Source organism: Trachurus japonicus, chromosome 1, assembly GCF_045865225.1.
Source record: "Trachurus japonicus isolate A0001 chromosome 1, Traja_1.0".
In the NCBI taxonomy this organism is placed as follows: domain Eukaryota; kingdom Metazoa; phylum Chordata; class Actinopteri; order Carangiformes; family Carangidae; genus Trachurus; species Trachurus japonicus.
Window position 1 is genome coordinate 32,194,629 of NC_140907.1, and position 22,527 is coordinate 32,217,155.

Consider the following 22,527-nt stretch of genomic DNA (forward strand, 5'->3'; position numbering starts at 1 on the left):
CCAGGCACCGAGGAGCCACCAAACAACTGCAACAGGCAGGTATAGTCTCTCTCTCTCTCTCTCTCTCTCTCTCTCTCTAGTTTTGGACCCAGTAAGTCGCATTTGCTCATCAGTTGAGGAATTCCCTGACTTTGGAGAGGCGAGCCGCGCCGCGCGTGGAGCCAGCTGGTTTTCTATAAGGCGCTGACGGCGGGGGCGGCGGATCTCATCAGGAAACATCATTTTGGAGAAGCCTGCGTGGGGGCATCGCAGTGGAAGTGGAGCCAGGAGAGAGAGCGCGCACACGGGTGGTGGTGTTGGTGGTTGGGGGCTCTCGCTGGGAGACACTTCTGCACGTCTTTTTTTTTTTTTTTTTTCTCGACGAACACCACCCCACACGAGGATTTCTGACACTCCTGAGCGACGTGCCACCTACAGAGCCGCCGGTAACCTCTCTCTAGTCTCCGGTGCGCAGCGCGTCACTTCGCGCCGATGGAGAGATTACTCCCCTGCTCAACTTGGATACAGTATCGGGCCTCGTTATCAGCGCCGGTCTCCCTGATTCGGTGAAGAGAAGAGGAGGGAAAAGACGGGAAAGGAGGAAGGGGAGGGAAAACACGTGGATTCCCGAGGCGCACCATCGGATCTGGGGTTTTTGATGCGCGCAGGTGCCCAACTCGTCATCCTCTTCTCCCTCTCTCTCTTTTTATGAACTGCTAACTTGCATATTTCATAAAAAAAAAAAATCAAGGAGGAGGAGGACGATCAGCCGGAGTGCTTTGAAGACAGGAATGCTCCCGGTCGGATATTTGGTTTGGGTTTGAGGGGGGGGGAACCGCTCGGATATCAAACATCTCCAGCGGAGCCACAGCGGCGGCTCTGGAGTTACAGAGGAGCAGTGGGGGGGGAAGAATTTGGAAAGTAGACCCTTATATTTACGGATTACCAGGGATTTCTTCTTCTGAACAACTGTGAGACGCGCTCTTCTTTGATGTCTGAAAAGGTAAGAGAAGGCAACATCTTCTGCTCATTCCCTGTTATTTGTTGTTTGAACAATCAGCACAGCAAGACGCGTTGGTTCAATGTGATGTGATTTTTTTCCCCACCAGTGTAAACAAGAACCAGCCAGGTTTCTTCTCATATTAATGGCTGTTTATAGGCAGTGTATATTCTCACTTTATGATAAGACAGTCATGATTGAATCCCCCTTTAGAGGAAGAAGAAAAACAATTATAGTCACATTTACGCACCGGAAAAACGGGACTTTTCCCCAAGGATTCAAAAAGATTCTGATTATTGTGAGATCATTAAGACCAGTAATTATTCGCTGTACATGATGTGTTCCCAATAGGCAGCTTGTCATGTGATTACTATGGGGGGGGTTCAAGCCTCTGCTGGCAATTGAAGAGAAGGGCAAATCCAAGTGAATAAATTAAAGGCGCTTTTCAATTACGTGACGCCAATGCAGGTCGGTTTCTATAACGCACAGTGGGTAATGAATTTCTATTTTCTTCATATGGCTCCGGGTCAACAGGTCCGGGAGCGCGTCTCTCTCTCTCTCTCTCTCTCTCTCTCTCTCTCTCTCTCTCTCTCCCTCTCTCTTCCTCTCAATCTCAAGACAAACATGAAGTGCTGATCCTCTGATCCCGTTTTTTTTTTCTCTTTGGATTATTGCCATTCTGAAATGGTTCTTTCGGCAAATCTTAACACTCCTCCTGTCTGTATTGATTTTCAACAGTCAGGTGATCAAACAGGCAACAGGGGGCGCTCTTTCAACTGATATCAAACAACCCACTGCCTTTTTTTTCTATTTCCATGAGGTTTAAAGCTGCAGGTTAGGTATGAGATCACTTGCTACAAGATATTTTTATAGCTTGTTGAATACATTGATACAATAGGTTTACTGATGATGAATAGGCAATCTTGTGTTGCTGGTTGATTTTTTTGAATATGCCCAATTTACTATATGGATTGCAATGAACTTCATCTGATGGATTAATTTGTGCTGTAACAGAGGTGTATGAGGGCTTTGTTTACTAGATTGATCGATAGATAGATATATTGACTGCAGTTTGCTGCCTATTAAACAAAACACTTTTGTGTACCATTGCCTCTGGAGAAAACCGATTAAAGAGTAAAGATGCAAGAGGTGGGAGGCAATTAAAATCCCAGGGGATGACATTTCATCTCATCATCAAGAATGATCAGAAGGAGGAGGTGTAATTGGCTCATTACTTGTTCCCCTGTGCATGCTTGGCCTATCAAACAAGGGCACTGTTTGTGACAGCAACATGATATCTCTATCAAAACCTCGATATAAGCAGATACCTTTCATTTACTGACGTTTGCAACTGGAGGTTTTGCTGTGAAGGTCTTGCTTCACGTCACATGGATGGGTTTGCAGCCTGCAGGTTAGAGGAGTGGGGTTGTGACCACAAGGCTGTCAGTGCAAACCCCCAGAGAGGTTTGTGATTGGTGGAAGAGGGACTAAGGCTTTCATTTTACCACTGTTATGGTGGCCTGAAGCAACGCAGTTAATTCCCAACTGTCTTAGCAGAGCTGCCTGGCTGTAACCACACTGTGTTGAATCATATCATCTTCAAGCATTAAGGGTACAATTTCTCAGTTTACAGTATCTGAGGTCTGGACACTGGGCATTGTGACTTGGATGTTTCAGTCAACCTAACCTGAGCTTATCAGAGGACTGTGATCCATTTGTCTTGATTATTTCAGCCAGTGCAGGGCTTTGAACCATGTTGCCCTTGATTCACAGCACAGGACTGACCGTCACAACGTCCATCTGGTAAATCCCGGAAGATGTTGATTTCTCTGTGCGTGAACGATGCATCACCTGTCACGGGATTTATCTTACCCTTAGGCCCACATCACAGTGATGTATGCACAGCCTTGAAAATCTCTCCTGTGGGTTCAAGTATTGCTCCTACACTGGTGTTGTTTGCATCATATATTTTTTTTTATCAAGAAATAGGACATGCATTAATACCTACATACATAAATACAGATAGGTAAACGTACAGTACCTGTTTGCCCCAGTTGTGCTGCAGTACCAGTTCAGATTTGCAGCTTTACCACTTTGTCTTTATTCTATATAATTCACCTCTCAAGGAGCACACAGAGATGAGGTGGTTTTCCACATCATAAATCAAACTTAGTATGTGCATTCTCTTCTGTGGATGGGGGCAGGAGGGGCCAGCGATGCCAGGGAGCCGCGGGGCCCTCGTGTTTTTGTCGGAAGAGTCCCTCAAGAAATGAACGGAACAATTCTAAAAAGCAGCGGTACGCTCAATTTTAAATTGAATTTGCTGTTTATTCTCAAAGGATATCACAAACAGCTCTAGGTGTAAGTGCCAATATGCTCACTGTGAAAGGAATCCATATCCTCCATGTAAAGGTGGAATTTACAAGATGCATTGAAGGAGATAATGTGGGAAATAAGATCAAAAGTCAGCATCACAAATACCGAAAGGGCTAGAGCCAGAAAAGATGCACTGGAGGCATTTGGGTGAAGAAGACTATCAATGTAAAGTGATTTTTAGGAGCATGTGTAGTGCTAGTAGTAGGGAGTGGATGAGACTACAAGTATGGCTGAACACAAGAAACGCACCCAGTACTACTAGTGGCTCATGGGCTTTTTGTGGTTTTAGTGTGGCTTAATTCAGGACATGGATGTTGAAGGAGACATAGGGTAAATTAAATTTTGTATGAGGAACAGTGTCAGTGAACACAGTTGTTGCACTGCTTTGCTTTTTGCGTGTTTGTTGTGCAAAGTATCCATGGCTCTTTGATGGTTGTAAACAGGAGGACACCTTTTGGACAATAAAAATAGACATTGATTTACCTAAATGTTTCTCTACTGAATAAGTAAGGAATTCCGTTGCCAGGAGACAACTGAGCACACTTTTTGCTGCTGGATGTGTTTATTTTTTGCCTTTTACTTCTGGCTGCAGTGTCTTAAACAAGCTGACATTGAGCAAGTATGTTTAAATGTGAGACACAATAGGAAATATTAATCATTTTGCATTTTGCAAAAACAGAACAAAATGTGATGGAAACAGTCAGTGGTTGTTGTGGAGACCAGAGAGCACATTGCATTCTGACACTGTGTGGGGCTTGTAGCACAAACAACAGGACCTCCCATATTCTGCTATGGGGAAGAGTATAACCAATGCAGGACAACACACAAGAGGCAGGTAGACTGTAATATCACAATACAAATATAGAATGAGTGTTAGAGAGCGACAGAGAGAAAGTGAGCACCAGAAAGGACTAGCATTCCCTCATGGTCAGCTGCTACCCGTCTAGAGTGCTCCCCATCTAATCCCCTTATCCAGTGAATCAACTTCGTCAGACACCCGTCTCTTTGGCCAAAGTGCTGGTGTGTAGGAGTGGGTGAGTGTCCCAGGCCAATGACTATATGAGCCAGTCACAGTTGGTGGCTGAAGAGATGTCTGTGTGTGTGTATCTGTGTGTGTAAGACCTAAAGTGCACAGCTCAATATTTTCTTGGAAGAAGGGTAAACATAGTTGCCTTGGATTGTAAGTGCCCATGCACGTGGTGATTTTTTTTCTGTAATGACCCTTATAGATTGTTTATTTTGTATTTAAGGTCCAGTGTGTAAAATGGGAGGAAACCCGTGATATCTAGCTTTCATATTCTAGATTGCCGCGCTCACTTGCTCGATCGCACTCACCCCTCCCATCGGCAAAGTGACGGTGGCCTGCGACGACAAAAAAACTTGTTTACCACAACTGACTATGACTATGAGTATTTCAGGAGCATGGAGCGATGAGGTGAGGATATGAGGTGTACGATATGTCTGCTGTTTCCTACTTCTTCTTCTTTCCTTCCGTTTTCTTCTTCGTTGGTTTATATATGAACGCCAAACTCGCGAAACTTGCTGGCTGGATTTTCCGTTCAGGGCTGCCATACAAACATAGTGACAGTCTTTAAAGCAAAACCCTTGCTATATATAAAAGAATAATTATAAGGCTACGAAAACCAAACACATTTTTATTTTATAGCGATTATACACTTATACAAATATATTCATGGGTTTGCAAACAAGGGTGGAATGCCATGCTAATAATTGATCTGGCAGGCTTATTTCTACAGTATGTGGCATTGAGTCCACAAGAAGGTGGACTCTTTCTTTGAGATGCAGGTCCATGTTGACACGGTTGCATCCCCTCATTTGCCGGCTGACAACCTCAACTGTAGCCTAAGCTTCTGATCTGTTTCTGCATCATTTTATGCATTGTACTCTTGCTACAGTTATCTGAGTAATTGCATTAATCACCAGGTGTACAGTACAACCAAGGTTTTGAAACATCCCATAGTGTTCAAAATCATCTTTGCCTGAATTTTGACAAGAAAGAAATGCATGCCGACATTAAAGTGCATTTTCTTTTGAAAAACCCTGATTGTAAACACAACCTTTTTTGACTCTGGAGTACCTTCAAGGATAAGATGCTTATTTATCAAGTTAAACAATCGACTATTTCTAATGACGTGTACTATTACAGTAAGTACAAGCACTTAGATTGCAGCTGTTGTATTGTAGAAGCTTCTTGACACTAAACATGCTCATAACTGGATGCTGACAAGTGGGAAAAAAATGAAAAACCCACTTCACACTCAGTATTCAGTAACAATGTGCAACACTTTCTCCTTCCACAAATACACAATGCATTGGGTAAACATGCCATTATATTTCTATGTGGGAAGGATAGGAATTCAATCAATTCTCTGGAGAAGGGGCCATCCTCCTCAGAACAGTGTCAATCGTCCTTGGAAAGCTGTCATACCGGTCTTGAACCATGTCAGAACATATCAGATCATTCCTTATGGAGGGATGCTTCCAGCTCGTCTGGGGATTGAGATGGAAATCTGCTTGGCTTTCTTGGCCAAACTTCCCCATGAAGATTTAATGATGTTTAGATGTGCTTATTTGGGGGGTCATGAATGTTGTGCTGAGTTTGTTTTTAGCAATATGTGTAGGACTCTCGGAATATGGAATAAGGGAACAATGTGTACATGACCCTCAAGAAGTCTTTGAGCTAAAGATTACCAAGAGATAGCAGAGATTCACCGTATTGTTAAATGCTCAGTAACTGCTCACTGTGGGTTGAGGACACCCTTTGGCTTTTTCTAAGTGTAAACCTGTGCACATATCGAGAAAAGGTTGAAATATGAATCACATTACTTTCCTGTTGCTGAGGGCTGTTGTTGTCCAGTTTATGTGTCATTATGCACTCTCCTTGGATTTTGAAAGACAGTTCTGGTATGAACCACAGCTTCGGGAGTCTTTCGGTGTAGAATTTTAGTCAAGAGTGAATCATGGGTGTTGATTTAATCTTACAGTCCGAAAGTAAATTCAGTGCTTTTAGCAACTTTTCTGTCAAGTCTCCATCTGCCCCTGTGAGTGAGCTTTGACTTGGAGGCCCCCATTTCTTCTTTTTCCTGAAGACTGTTTACCAAAGACTGTTTACTTCAGTGTGGTGTTACATTATTTAGCAGTTCTTATGACAGATGCACCTTCACTTTGAGTGCCATCTGCTTGGCTCCTTCTTTGGGTTTCTGTTGCCTTGACATTAAAACTCCTGCTCATACTGGCACATACAACCTGTTGCTATTTTACTCAAGTGCTCACCTGTGTGGCATTCCTTGTGCTTGTTAGATAGTGGAAATGAAGCATCTGGGAAAATTCATGTAAACATCAACAAAACAACATGGTGTATAAATAAAATAAAGTATGTAGAAGTAGGATAATAATAGGGGTTTAGATAAGAGAATGTAGGAGTAGCGGTATACAATAAATATCTGTTTCCATTTTTTTTATTTTAATCTTTTAGTTGGACAAAATTAGCAACCTGACAACAACTTGACCTCTAGGAGGTGTGATGGATTTTTTTTTAGTATTGTCTGACTCAATAGACTAAAATATGGATCAATTGATGTAATCATTCAAACATAAGTTGGTTGCAGCCCTAGATATTGGATAATAGTTAAGAGCAATGGCTCAGCACCAATTATGTTCATAAGATTGTTTCTTTTATGAACTATAATGTGAAGCTTTGGACATGTGATATTGGTGGTAGGCCATGACAAAGAGCCTGGGCAACTACAGTGTGATGATAGTGTTGCACATCACCAGTGGAGGATAATGTGTTGTGTTGTGTTGTGTTAGCCTGTCGTCACCGCGCTGCACTCAGAGCTCAGTGATGGGGAGACACAGTCCACACAAACAGCGCTCAATCACCGCTAGGCACGCTGGGATCAATATGTTCTCATAACTCAGGGCCCCTGACCCCGACCGCAGATCATTATTGCCCTCTGGAGACGGGCCTGACAGACACACACACAGACACACACACACTCAGGAAGTAACGCAGACACACAGGTGTTGTATCTGCTATCTTGCCAACCATTCCGAAAGGCTTTAAATATCCTCACAGGGAGGTTGGAGACACCTACACACACACACACACACACACACACACACACACACACACACACACACACACACACACACACACAGAGCGCAGCCCAATGGTGCAAGGAGAATTGAGTGCCAGGGGGCTGACAGGTAGGGGAGGTGCAGTTGGGGAATAGAGCTGATGAACAGTGCAGATGACAAGTAGACAGGGGACTCCCTCACTGCGAATATTATTTCTTTGTATGTTTTACTCTTTCTTTTTTTTTTAAATCATCATCATTATAAGGAGACATTTGATGGGTGAAATATTGTGGAAACATGTAGAGTCCAGAATTATATTTGACAATGAAATCACAGAGGAGGTGAGACAATAAGTATAGGACACAACAGAATTTAAATGGCTGTTACATGCATCATTTCACTGACTTTGTCCCTGCTGCACATTACCTTAAATATCCACCTGTCATATCAAAGCAAAAAAGAGCAGCCTTACCCTAAACCTGTATATAACAGCTACGAAACTATACATGAATAATTTTGATGGAACACTGAACAGAGGCGACAACTGGTGATGATTTGATTGATCGGTATTGATTAAATCGCTGATTCTTTGTTTTAGGTGATCGACAGATCTGTCAATAAAATGTCAGTAATAGCTATGAGAATTTCCCGCAGCCCAAATTGAAGTGTTTTATTTGTCAAAGTCCAAAAAAAACAATAACAGCAGCAAATCATTAGATTTGAGGAACTGTAACAAGAAGATATTGGATGTTCTTGTGTTGAACATCATCTTCCCTGATGGATTGGTTATTGAAGGGATAGTTCAACATTTGGGCAAATTGGCCCATTGCCATAATCCCTTAGGAGTAGGTTAATTACCTTTAATTGTCTGTGCAAGCTATTTTTAGAATGGTGGAGCAGAGCTGCGAGCTGCTCAGAGTTACGCTACAGAGGCGAATGGGATTTCTTGGTTTCCCTCATCAAACTCATCAAATACACAGGTAGATTCACGAGGTAAATTCATGCAATACCGCTTATGCCTGTTCCGGTCGGGAGCAGTTTCTTCGGCAAGCAGTCTCTGCATTTGCCTCTAAAACAACTCTGTCTGGTAACGTTCTGTTGTTATCTCATAGCGTGGTGAATGTGCAGGTCACAACTTGTCCACCAGAGCGAAATCCCATTAGCCTCCGTAGCGTAGCTCTGAGCAGCTCGCAGCTCTGCTCCACCGTTCTAAAAATAGCTTGCACCGATAATCAAAGGTGATGAGACTATAGGGATTATGGCAATGGCCAATAAATTTGCCAAAAAGTTGAATTATCTCTATAAGTTTGATCTGTTAAGGCTGTGTTGGTTAAACAGCCAGCTGTTTCAGCACGTGTTGCCTTTTATCAGGTAGGAAAATAAGATGTAAAGAGCAGCTCTCTGTCTGTATGTTTGATATACAGTCCTTTGTACTGTCTGTGTGTTTGTATGTGTGTGTTGTTTGTTCACGCTGTGTGTGCATTAAGTGCTATTCTTGTCCCGTCTCTGACCCAGCCTTAATAGTGTTTGTCGTGGAGTGTTTGAGCTTCTTCCTCCATCATATCTATATTTAGGCTCCTGTCTCTGGCGCTTATGGAGGCCGCGCTCCTTGAACACACAAACCGTTGAGGAGTTGACACCAGCAGAGCGTTTTCCTCAGCTCTCACAATGCTGCTGAGAGGTGGTTGGTCATTTGGAGTCAAAAAGCAGAGCTCGGTCCTCGAGCTCTCGGGCTGCTCAATAATGGATGAGTGGATAGAATATGTAAAAGAATTAAGTAGGTCCTCACAATGTTCTTGCTCCATTGGTTTTATAGATCAATCTTGTAAGGGAAATTTTAAATTGTTCTTCTTTGCCATATTGGTGTGTAAAAAAAAAAAATCCCCAAATCCCATTTCTTTGAAATGCAAATTCAACAGTCTCAGCTGAGCCAGCACTTCCTCTAATACTGAAATGACCAAAACTTGGCAAAACTTGGCCGTTCCTATGAATGATGAATCTTCTTGCGCAGCAATTCGCCCTGAGTGGTAGATTAAATTAGAGGGAAAATAAAGATTTCATACACTATATGTTTTAAGATTTTGAAACGGGAAAAATATAAAACAGACTCTACAATGTCTCCAGGGATTAATGCTCATAAATGTGACCTATGGTATTACAAACTAACTTTGTGAGTGTTTTTGTAGCCAGAGATGACTTTCTGCTTTGAATGTTAAAGGACAGGGTTTATTTGTCCTACTGCACCAACATCTGTAGTTTTTCCTCTTCATTTAAAACATATTGTACCCGATTACCAAGATATGCAAACCGTATTTTAACTTATGCCACTGAGTTGCCTTTCCACGGCTTTCAAATGCATCTCGGTGTCCTCCACATCTGATGGAGATGGCTCTGTTGTCATGGAGATGCATCCGTTTCCCTCATGTGACCTAATTCTGCAAGGGGAAAAAGCCAGTAAGTGACTTTGTAGCTTAGTCATTTATTTGCTGCGTAATTAGCATCAAACCCAGGAGGACTCTGATTAGCGGTGTCTTGGTACAGCAAGGAAAATGAATACTGGACACAGTGGGACATAAATTGTTGGTTGGGTTATTGGGTTCAGGGTTTTACTCTCAGATCAGATCAGACCTCTGTATGGACGCGTGGTTCAGGACAATGGCCAGAATTAGTGGAAAACATAACAACTGCATCTCAATTTGAGTTGAATTAAATTCGAAATTGTCTCAGGTGCGACACCAACACTACGTCCTCACAACCTCTTAGGAAAAGCCACAAAGGAAGGTGTTAGGATTCATTTTTCTTTGAAGTTCTGCCTGGTAAATCTTGCATCTTGCCCCCCCCCTCCCTCCCACTGTACCATGATATGTGAATCTTATTACTTGATGCGGAAGCCACAGCTTTTTAAGTTAACGCCATTACATAAACCTTAGAAGAGGAAGAAGGTGATTTGTCCTTTGAACAGTATTCCCATGCTAGTTGGTAATTGTGTTTAGGATGAGAATGGAACAGCAGGGGCTGAACTGTGGTCCTGTGTGGGGTAGATCACACATATTCATGCACATATGGAAGTGTATATTATATTATATTGTGCGTGCGTGTGTGTGAGATGAGATAAAACGACTAGAATAAAGGAAAAGGTTTGAATTGTATGGTCCTCACACACAGATAGATAGACACAAATAATTTATTACTTGTCTCTGACCGACACCTTTAATCAGCTGGATTGATTAGACCTGTGTAGACCCTCTACATTAGTTTTACATCCTCCGTCTCGTTCTCTCTCCTTCATTATACATTTAACCATCTGCCATCTTGACAGTAAGTGTGGCAAGAAGTTACAACAGTTCCAATGTTGCTTCAGTGGTTTTGTTTGTCCTCTCTACAGAGCGCTCTTATTGTGAAAGTGGAGCAGAGGGGGAAAAGCATCTGTTCATTTTTCCATCAGTATGCATAAAGCTTAGGTATTTGTGCCAAACTATAAACAAAACACAGCCACAAACAGCAGCCTGATACCAGTGTGGAAGATCAGAGTCTGAATTGTGCTTGTCATCGTGGACTGACTGCCAGTCATTTGATAATTTTTACATGAGTCATTTACTCCGGAGAGCAAAACCGATATGAACTTTACTGCTCATTATGGGATGTATGGTAAAGAACTTGCAAGCGCATTATCTTTGAAGTTTGGCACTTCCATCTGATGCAACGCAACGAGAACACAAGGCAACACACGGTCGGAGCGCAACGCAAAAAACATTAAAAAGCACAGACGTAAGGCGATGTTGGTACAACAAACTAATCACACCATACAGAGAAGTGCACAAAGACTGTGAAGTAGGTTTGAGGTGTAACAAGACGCATTGTCCAATTCACTTTAAAGTTCAGGTTTTGATATAGTACAGTAGGCAAAAGTCTGGTATTCAGATATTTCACTGATCCAACCAACAACAACAATTGGTGATGGAATTTTATCAGTCATTAATTTTGTTCTATGAACTTAAACCTGTATGCCGTTTACATAACGTTTTCAAAGCGCCATAACAAATAAACTAGGTCACCTGGAGCGCTGCTGTCAACTTCACTCGAAAGTGCAGATTTCAAACTTAAAACTCTAAAACTCTCCCCGTTTTTGTTTGATATGACAGTTTGAATTTGATAGTACTGAAATATTTGCATTTCTTTCAATATTTTCAACCTTTTTTGTCATTTTACAAAACGGAAAAAAACGTTTGAATGAGCTGATGCTACTTTCCATGATTTTTGTGTATTTGGGCCCAATATGTTAATAAAGTATAGGTTAAAGTGAAAAAAAGTCAATCACATAGGTAGGGATGGGTATCGAAAACCGGTTCCTCTTCGGAACCGGTTCCAACTTGGATCAATTCTTGGAATCGTGTGCGTGTCTGCTTTAACGATTCCCTTATCGATTCCGTTTGGTTCAGAAACCCGCGCATTAATTGATTAATGACGTTACGTGACGTTACGTTAAAATCAATCTTCATTATAAATGAGTGTGCTTAGTGTTTATATCCACGTGTCACCGTTTGTTCTCCCAAAATAAAGTTAGTGTGGTGTCTGCGTGGAGCGGAGCTGCTGACAGATGCAGCTGACAGTGACGTTTCCTCATCACTAACCTGTGAGCCAGAGCCACCCTCCGGTCCTCCCTCCCTCACGTCGTGAGGAGGACAGGTCAACGTCTCCTGAACAGGCTACATGTCTATTCTTTGTGTTTTTCTCTCTTCATTTCCAACCACCTCGTTTCAGGTTTTGCTCGTAGCCACGTGAAACGGTGCGCCGTGTGTCTTTTCTCTTGCGCGCTCTCTCTCTTTCGCTCGCTCACTCGCTCACTCCGCATAAAAACGAACGTTATGAAAACAATAACTAGTGAGAAGATACAGATGCATAAAAACCATGAAATGGAAACATTGTTAAATTCCTCCTGTGAGCACAGCTGCCCCACAGCCACAGTGGTCTAGTGTTAACCTGTCCAGGCAGGTCGGTCCTGTCTACTTTTTTAATGTTAGAGCCATTAATACAGTGTTTTCAACCTTGGGGTTGGGACCCCATGTGGGGTCGCCTGGAATTCAAATGGGATCGCCTTAAATGTCTAGTAATTGATTAATTTTTTTTTTTTAACTAATTATTTTTCACAATCTTAAACAACTATATTCTTTATACATTCACTTTCTTGAATATAAATCAAGATCAAATAAAATGCAGCATATACAAATATCTGAGCTTGCTCATCTTGATTGAGGGTCACCAGAAATTTGTGATGTCAAAAGGGGTCATGAGCCAAAAAAGGTTGGGAACCACTGCATTAATGCAAACAAACCCATTTCTCTTTTATTCCCTCACCCAATGAGAATCGATAAGAGAATCGATAAGGAATCGAATCGATAAGCAATATCGATAATGGAATCGGAATCGCTAAATTCTTATCAATACCCATCCCTACACATAGGTGAAATTCTGCTGAAAAAAAAAGAAACCAAACATGGGTATGGTAGAAATAAATAAACAGGCTCAGACACCTAAGGGTTAAATCAAGAATCCATTCTGCAGTCATCTAGATGCAATCGGAAAATACTGGTCAGAGGTATTAGCATTATCAGAAATTTTCAGAAGACAGTTGTTATTCGCTTAAAGGGATAGTTCAGCGTTTTGGCAAATTGGCCCATTACCATAATCCCTATAGGAGTAGGTTCGTTACCTTTAATTGTCGGTGCAAGCTATTTAAATAGCTTGGCTCTTTACAAAAAGCCACATTTACAAAAGATGACTCTTTTGTAAATCCTTTAAAGGCATAGTTCAACATTATTCAGGGATGCAAACAGCGCGCCGAAAAGCGAAACTAGCTTTTTTCATGACCAATTAGGTGACTTGTGTGAATCGTTCAGATCCGAAGAGTTTTTGTTTTTGAGGGAGGAGGGGGGGTCTCAGCGTCTCAGCTGGGGTCAGTAAAATGTTTTTCTAACAGGCTGACAGTGACAATCATGTGAAACTGAGGCGAACTCATTCATGGTTGTCTCTGATTATACTGATAACAGCCTACCTCCAATGTTAACGCGCGACGTGCGCGCTGCGCTCGTTACCCAAAGCGGCGCGTAGCCGCGTGCAGTCGGTGCGACGGCGACGCCGTTTTTCCCCCGTGCATGTCTGGAGCTGTGATGTCCGTGGAGCTGTGCGCTGCGGACATGAACGGTTCCCTACGTTGCTGTGTCAGGCAGCTCTGCCCCGTTTCAGAGGTGAAGGAAGCCCTAAGTGGAAAGACGTCGCCTCCGCGATGTAGAATGTGTTCAATTAAAGTGAAACTAACACATTATATAGGCCTATATGTCCATTACACACTGAATGAAACATCCCATGTCTTCATTTATTCAGTTTATTTTAATAGTAATAATTATGACTAACATTCAGTGAAGACCTAAAATTCAGTATCATTCAGTGAAATATTGCAAAGGATTTTTTTTTTTTAAAGCATTTTTAATATAGAAATGTTGGCCTTCTGAAAACTATGTCCATCTATATGCACCCAGTACTTGGTTGGGGTTGAACTACTGGAAATGGACTTTTCCATGATATTGTAATGTAATCATTTGTTAATGGTGAGCACCCCGCCCCCCCCCCACGCCAGACAATTCCTCTCTTTTTTGGTCCTGACCCGTTTGCATCCCTGATTATTACACATTACACAAATTGGCCCATTGCCATAGCAATTTAAATAGTTTGCACTGACAATTAAAGGTAACGAACCTACTCCTAAAACTATAGGGATTATGGCAATGGGCCAATTTGCCAAAATGTTGAACTATCCCTTTAAAAGATTTACAATTCTTTATAATTTATGTTTTTTTTTTTTTTATGAATTACTTGTAAATAAAACGTAAAGTGTTCGTTTGGAGACCATCTCCAACCTGAACTTTTTTGTACCTGTTGCCATGGGATACCCCTGACAGAGTTGAGCGGTGCTAACGCTCATGTTCTACCTGTTCAGCCACAGAGCACCACTTCTTTCCAGCACCTCTTGCTCGTCCTCCTCAACCTGCACTCCATAGTCTCTTTCTCCCTCTCTTCATTTTTTTCATACCCCCCTTTTCTCATTGTCTTTCTCCGTTCCCATGCACCTCCTCCCGTCCTCATATTTTCTCTCTGTCCTCTTGTTCTTCCTCTTCTCTCCAGTTCCTTTGCACCTGTAATTAATCCTCGCTCGCCCCCTCTCTCGTTCCCAACCAGCCTGCAATATCGCCATCATTGTTTGCTGCTCCCACCAGTTCTTATTGTGGGACTATAGTGTGTGTGTGTGTGTGTGTGTGTGTGTGTGTGTGTGTGTGTGTGTGTGTGTGTGTGTGGTTAACAAGGAGAATGTTATTGCTCATATCTGCTAGCGTCTCCCATTGTTTATGTTTATGGAGGCACATGATTACGTGCATGCTGTGTGTGTGTGTGTGTGTGTGTGTCTGGGTGCAATCCCTGTCACTCCACACCTGGCTGTCAGCAGCGGTTACTCAGTGTAGGTGGCAGCCAGCTGATAATTAAAGCCGAGCAGAGAAAGATAGACAGAAGAGAGAGGGATGAGCAACGAGAAGAAACAAGGGAGCCGTGAAGCAAAAGAGACGCACAGTCTTCTGAGACACGACGAGAGAGCGTTTGAGTCTGAGTGTTTTTTCTTTCTTTTTTTTTCTTTTTTACTGGAACCATGAAATTGATGTCCTTTCGAACCTTTTTTTTTTTTTTTTTTTTTAACTTTCTGTTTTCTTCCATTGCTTCTCTCCCCGGGTCTCTCTTTGCCTTTGCAACCAAACCAAATCCACCCACCACCACTGGCTCACTGTATCTGTTATTTTTTGCTCCCACTTGTGAACCATCTGTAAAAGTGTTGCATCACTTCACCTGTGCACTGTCAACAACCTCGGCATCTCTAAAATCAGTTTATAGGAATTTTGTTTATTAGAGGTGGTGGTGACTTTTACTACTCAAATAGCCTGAGGTGACACCCAGAGTGGTAGAATGTTTTAGACAAATCGGCAAATCAGATATTTGTTTTCCATGATAAAATAAAGCTAATTTTTATCTTAAAGGGATAGTTCACCCAAAATTCAAATTGCACTCATTATCTACTCACCCTCATGTCGACTAAGGGCTGTCCTCCGTGGCTTCTCTGAGTTACAGGGGGTCTCGGCGTAGCAGTGCATGTCCATATAACGGTTACAAATGGATACCACTTTTCTTCGTAACAAAAAGACACACCAAAAAACATCCAAATAGAGGTCCAGGGTTTCCCGCAGCGCTCTCCTGTTAAGGCGGCCGCCTTAACAACAAAGAGCTGCCGCCTAAACTAACATCTTAAAAAAAAAAAAAATGTAGCGATATTCGCCCACACACGAATTTTGGGTGAACTATCCCTTTAACCTCCCAGTGGATCTCTTCAGTCCTCCTCCATCTTTCCCTTTATTTCCCTGCTAGTCCCCATTCATCACCTGCTACACCGTCTCACTCCTCTTCTGTTTCTTCTATCTCTCGACCTTTCTGCCCTCTGCCTCTGTGCCTGTGCGATAACCTCTGTCAGTCAGCCGTCGTACATCTCCCGTTTATCACTCCTGACTGGGTAAATGGATCTAGCGCGCCGGCAGAGTGATAAGTGTGACTCTTGATTTACAGCCTAGAGAAAACAGAACGATACAGCAGCAACGTCGGCCTTTAGGAATGTGATCATGCCTGTTTTGTTTTCACTAAACATTGATTTTTGCTACCTGAGTTCTGAGGGATTGTATTGTAGAAGCTTCTGTAGCATATATTACCAGGTAAGATGTGATAAACTCAGAGTTGTTTTTGAGAAATGGTGTGTTTTGCTTCCTATTGTTGCTATTTTTTAATCTTTCAAAGGAGTTTCTTTTGTTGTCAGATAAATATTTGTTAGATTTATGCATCATTTTGCCAAAACAGTGATTTCCATTTGCAGTTATCCTTGATTTATTTATCCATTCTACTACGTTCTTAGTATAAAGGCTTGGCAACACAGGAACAAAAGGCTGTAAACATGAATCCTGGTGCAATAAATAAATCATGTAGTGTAGAGATTTTCTTTATTTGATATATCTTTATTGAGCAAAGAGTCAACAAGAACGTGTATGCAGCAGAAATAGCCCTGGAGGGAAGAAAAAGAAGACGAGAGGACCAGGCACCACGTGTTTGTTGGTGTTGATGTTATTGGTATTCATTAAAGCTGTGTGGCTCTCCCAGAGAGGCCCCGGAGACCCGGAGAGAGTCTTGCAGGGTTTGTCTGATAATTGGTGGTGTGAGAAGGTCCAGTTACCTCTCATGTGTCGGCGAGACGATCGATCCAGCAAATCATGTAATTTTCTTTTAGTCCCGGCGTCGCTATCAACGGCTTTGCTCTCAAAACCTCTCACAACCGTCCTGTCAACGTCCAATCTGAAATGTCACCAATGTAAAATTGACCTGCTCCATTTGAAATCATGTAAAGCACTCATGATGGTGAGAAATTATTTTTGCCCTATTATGAATCCTTTACATTTGTTGAAGGCCGAAGCACAGCAGCTTTAAACTTTGCACCACAATCAATTTATTTAGAGTGTTTGCTCTTGGAAATGTGGTAAATTATTCATGAGATTATCTGAGAACTTTCAGTTTGTTGACCAGTGCTATAAGCTGTCAAGACATTGTTCACTGACATGCATAAACATCAGTGAGGGAAGCAAACGTAGCTCATCAGTAACCATCATAAAAGACAAGTGGCATGGAGACTGGGCTCAATTATACAAATATGTCTCGATATACTATTTGAGTATATTTACTGCTTAGTTATTTGCTTGCATTAAAGGGATAGTTCAACATTTCGGCAAATTGGCCCATTGCCATAATCCGTATAGTCATAGCAGTAGGTTCGTTACCTTTAATTGTCAGTGCAAGCTATTTTTAGAAAGGCAGAGCAGAGCCGTGAGCTGCTCAGAGCTACGCTACGGAGGCTAATGGGATTTTTTGGTTCCCCTCATCAAACTCATCATCCAACAACTCCAAAACGCTCTCGTGGACAAGTTGTGACCTGCACATTAACCGTTCAACGTTCCGTTATTATCTCATAGCGTGGTGAAAGTTTTTTTCTGCTTTCATTTATTTGGCAATTTCTTGCAACACTGAACAACACTGACAACGTTATGCTCACCTTAGAAAATGGCTTTGATTTGCACCAGCAGCTAGTTAGTGGGATAACTGAATGACAAAATTAAAAGGTGAAAAATACCAAAGTTAGAGCATCATCTACAGCAGGGATGTCAAACTCATTTTAGTCCAGGGGCCACATACAGCGCAATTTGATCTCAAGTGGACCAGACCAGTAAAATAACAGCATAATAACCTATAAGTAACGAGAACTCTAAACTTTTCCCTTTGTTTTAGTGCAAAGACGTACACATATTATTAAGATGTTTACATTAGATGAACTATCCTTCTACAAAACAACCTGAAAATTCTTTAGAAAAATACATGCAATTTCAACAATATTATGCCTTTCTGTCGTCTGTGTAATTTTTAAACATGGCAAATTCATCCCGTGGGCTGGATTGGACCCTCTGGCGGGCCAGTTTTGTTTGACATAGATCTACAGTCACAGGAATGAGGAAGAGAGACATACATGTGTTTAAAAAAAGACTGATATCCTGAACCAACCAAGACGAAAAAAAAAAAAAAAATTCCCTGCCTCCTAAAATACCCAAGTGAAGTCATATGAGTAATTATCCCAGACCTGACAACCCTCCTCCTCCGCCGCAGCCTTAGAGGACATTATACCATTAAAATATAACTCGCTGCTTTTATATTTATATATAAGGATCGTCTGTTTAAGTTCTTTAAAACATGTGAGGAAGCTCTGAATGGCTTTAAGCAGCTCCTCGCCTACTTACTCTTTTCTGAATCACATCACAAGAACAGTGAGGAGGGATTAAAAGAGCTGCTGTAGCTGGGAACCACAAAACGTTCAGCTGCTGCCGACACACTTATGAACTGACCACATACTTGTTTAAGCTCATAATAGTTTGTAAATAAAGGAAATATGTGGACTGATGGGAATGTTGGTGTGTCAAAGGAATAGTTCACCAAAAAATGAAATTCACTCTCATGCTGATGAATACTCCGGAGTAGTTTTTTATTTCTCAAAGTGCATCTGGAGACCCGGGAGGGACTTTATATGAGCGCGTCAGCGCCCGACACAAAAACGTCCATAAAACTACACAAAAAACATTTAATATTCCTCCACACTGCTCGTCCACTCCAAGTGTCCTGGGTTATAGTCCAGAGTTTACCCGAAACGACGTCATTTAGGACATTTTTACAGCCCGAACAGTCCTGTATTGAATTTGCTTGGGGGCGCACGTGACTGGACTTGCCTCAATTACGTCGTTTTGGGTAAACTCTGGACTATATCCCTTCAGGACACTTGGATTTCCGCGGACGAGCAGTGTGGAGAAATATTTCAAGGTTTTGTGTAGTTTTATGGACCTGTTTGTGTCAGGCACGATGCACGCGTGCGTAGCGTGAATGTGAGAGCGTGCCGGCAAATTCAATAAAGGACTTTTTGTAAAAATGTCCTAAATGACATCGTTTCGAGTAAACTCTGGACTATATCCCTTCAGGACACTTGGATTGCAGTGGACGAGCAGTGTGGAGGAATATTAAATGGTTTTTGTGGACGTTTTTGTGTCGGGCCCTATTTTTCTCATATAAAGTTTTTGCTGGACTACGAACCGGCCTCCCGGGTCTCCAGATGCACTTTGAGGAATAAAAAACTACTCCGGAGTATTCATCAGCATGAGGGTGAGTCAATAATCACTGAATTTCATTTTTTGGTGAACTATTCCTTTAAGTGTTGTAGTTAAACGGTCTTCAAGCCTCAAAGGTGAGCGTTTGACCCGCTGACCGACTGAGCTGTGCAACACGGTTAGAAAGAGAGAACTGATTGGTCCTGCTGTTGAGCCAGACTGTTGAGCCTTTGGAGTTTAGCGGCAGCGTGGTGGTGAAGTTTAAGCAAATATCAAACTTCCCTTTGGAGGAGAGTGGCCTGAGAAGCTGCCAGCAGCCGTCGTAGTCGTCCCAGAGTGCACTCACTCGGCTGGCAAACAGTCGGAGAGCGGAGATGTAAGAGAGAGTTGGCTCAGTGCGAGAGAGGAGAAGACTGTGATCGAGAGAGCAAGAAAGAAAAGAAGAAGAGGAGGAGGGAGGTGGGGATGAGAGAGGATGTCACACTCCAGATGGAGGAGGTTGACCCTCTTTACCTCTTTGACTATGATCCATCATTCACACACACACAGACACACACACTGCTGGCTTTGTGCCTTTGTTTTACTCACACTTGCATGTGATCTTGTACACACACACTCACACACACACAATTGAGCAAAGGCAGATTTGAATTCCTCTGCTTGCTCCGTGCCTCTGTTCTCTAACTTAACCTCACTGGGGAATGCAGACAATCAAATCAAACGCCCCTTCTGGAGAGTTTATATCAGCCAAATTCACATCAGCTTCTCCTCTTGTATTTCACACACTCACACACACATGGACCCAGGACTCATTTGGTGTAAGACTCTGGCTGGTTCTGGTTCATTGGATCCAGCTGTCATAATGGTTTTGGCCTGAAGGAGAAGGAGAAGTGATTTTTATTTCCTTCTTTTTCTTGATCCTATTCAGAGCTGGACAGAGTGGAGGATAATAATTGGCTGAGCTCGCCCGCTGCTCCTTCCTGCTGTAATTGTCGCCTTTTTTGAAAATGTGCTCTTGTCACAGCCTTTGTTTTTATTGCTGCGATTGTTTTTCTTGTTCATTAAATAATGTCGCCTAAATCTATGGACGGTGCCAGAGGCATTATGGGTACTGTTGGAGTGTAATGAGCTTGTTAACCAATGAAAATGAACTTCAGCTTCAGCGTTTTTAGTTTTATCACATACAGAATAAGGACATAATGTTCTGTCATTATGTTGACAACAGTTTTTTCTATTGTATTTCTTTACCGCAAATTCATGATAACTGTTTTTTTTGTTTGTTTATAGAAAGATTTACTGTTTTTATATAAGAAAACATCCTAAAATGTAAATTCAGTTCTCTCTTGTTTTTTCTTTAGGCTTTTCTTTAATGTCGTTGTCAGACAGGACAGTGAAGAGAGGAGGATACTCATTGCTGACGGCTTTTGCTCCTGTGGTACCACATTATATAGATATGCACAAACTCAGAGTGATTTGGAATAAAATACACTACACAAATAAGCTTCTTTATCACCATCACCAAAAGATTTCAGTGTCATTTCCCCCGTTATGCTCATCATATTGTTCTCAGCGGTTTTCTACTCATGAAACACTTCTGACAATCTGAGGCTAATCTCATGACGCGCCCTTAAAGTGTACACCCCACTGCGCAGATCCATTTTGTTAAAGACCCACTCTCCTCTGAGCGCCGTTGTCGAGGGATGCCGAGCCCTTTGTTGTGTTAATTAAAGCTCCAGAAATGATGAAACATGGACGACAATGTTGCAGCTTCACGTCGCCAGGGTTGGGATGAATCACTCCACAGGTTCATTTCCGGCTGGGAATCGTTCCACGATATTGAAATTTTACCCTCTGAACTGAGTAAATATACTGATGGTTATTTTAAGTAGGAGGACATAGGTTAGGAGAACAATAGTGGGTTTGGTGAAGCATGCAATGTCAACGGTGGCTTGTGTCACAAACATATGGTGGCTTATGTCACAAACATACGATTTCTCTTGTCTCTTTAGCAAGTGTTTTAGTAGGTGCATAGGGTTGGGCATCATTTGAGGTCAAAAAAGTTTTCACGGTTTACTGCAAACCGCAAAACCAAAGATGAAGCGCGATGGAAAATTATTTGGGAACTGTTTAAGGGAATCAAAACTAAAACTTCTTAAAGGGATAGTTCAACATTTTGGCAAATTGGCCCATTGCCATAATCACTATAATCATAGCAGTAGGTTCGTTACCTTTAATTGTTGGTGCAAGCTATTTTTAGAATGGCGAAGCAGAGCCGTGAGCTGCTCAGAGCTACGCTACAGAGGCTAATGGGATTTCTGGTTTCCATCAAATCCACAATCCAACAACTCCAAAACGCTCTGGTGGACAAGGGACAGTTTTTCAGCAAGCAGTCTCTGTATTTACCTCTAAAACAACTCTGTCTGGTAACGTTCTGTTATTATCTCATAGCGTGGTGAATGTGCAGGTCACAACTTGTCCACGAAAGAGTTTTTGAGTTTTTGGATTGTATGTTTGATGAGGGAAACACTAGCTTCCGTAGCGTAGCTCTGAGCAGCTCGCGGCTCTGCCCGCCATTCTAAAAATAGCTTACACCGACAAATAAAGGTAACAAACCTACTGCTATGACTATAGCGATTATGGCAATGGGCCAATTTGCCAAAATGTTGAACTATGCCTTTAACACTTCCGATGGAGTTGAAATGTTAGGTTCCATTCAATTCTCAATGCCTAATTCTATAGGTTCACAAGATACATGTTTCAACTACCCTCTATTCCTCATTCACACATATCACACTCCCTAAATTGAGCAGGTTTTTACCAAAATGTAAAATGTATCTGTTACACACTGAGGGGTAATTGGAGAGAATGTGAACTAGATTTGTCGGTCGGGTATAAAACATTAATTTACACTTTTACACTTTCTTTTAACAGAGGGCAGAATTCAGCCGCTGCTTGAAGTTGTTCACTTTTGAAGTTGTTTTCTTTTTTTTTAGTCTGACCTGCTTTCAGATCGACTCTGAGAGTAAAGGCTCTCATTTTCATTCAAAGCACCTGGAGATGTTGAAACTTGTTGACAGACCTTACAGGCTGCATCTCACACAGCTTTGTTGTTTCAAACTGGCAGAGTTTTACCAAAAAAGAAGACATTATTCAGCTGCATTTCTATTATTTTAGTTATTTATTTTGTGAAGCAGAATATGGTTGTTAGCACACCCACAAGGTAATCAATGGCTCCTGCGTAGTTCCTCTCCCACAGAGATTGTTGCATGGAGCTCTAGCAGAGGCGTCTGAATGTCA

The 22,527-nt window shown here is 42.0% G+C and overlaps 1 protein-coding gene across 1 annotated transcript in view; it reads left to right on the forward strand.

Moving 5' to 3' along the window:
- The first annotated feature begins 414 nt into the window (after positions 1 to 414).
- LOC146992329 (voltage-dependent T-type calcium channel subunit alpha-1I-like) overlaps positions 415 to 22,527 on the forward strand; it is a 292,588-nt gene continuing 270,475 nt past the window's right edge. Inside the window, exon 1 of the mRNA XM_085785626.1 lies at positions 415 to 982. The gene's annotated coding sequence lies outside the window, so the exon portion shown is untranslated. The remainder of the gene's footprint in view (positions 983 to 22,527) is intronic.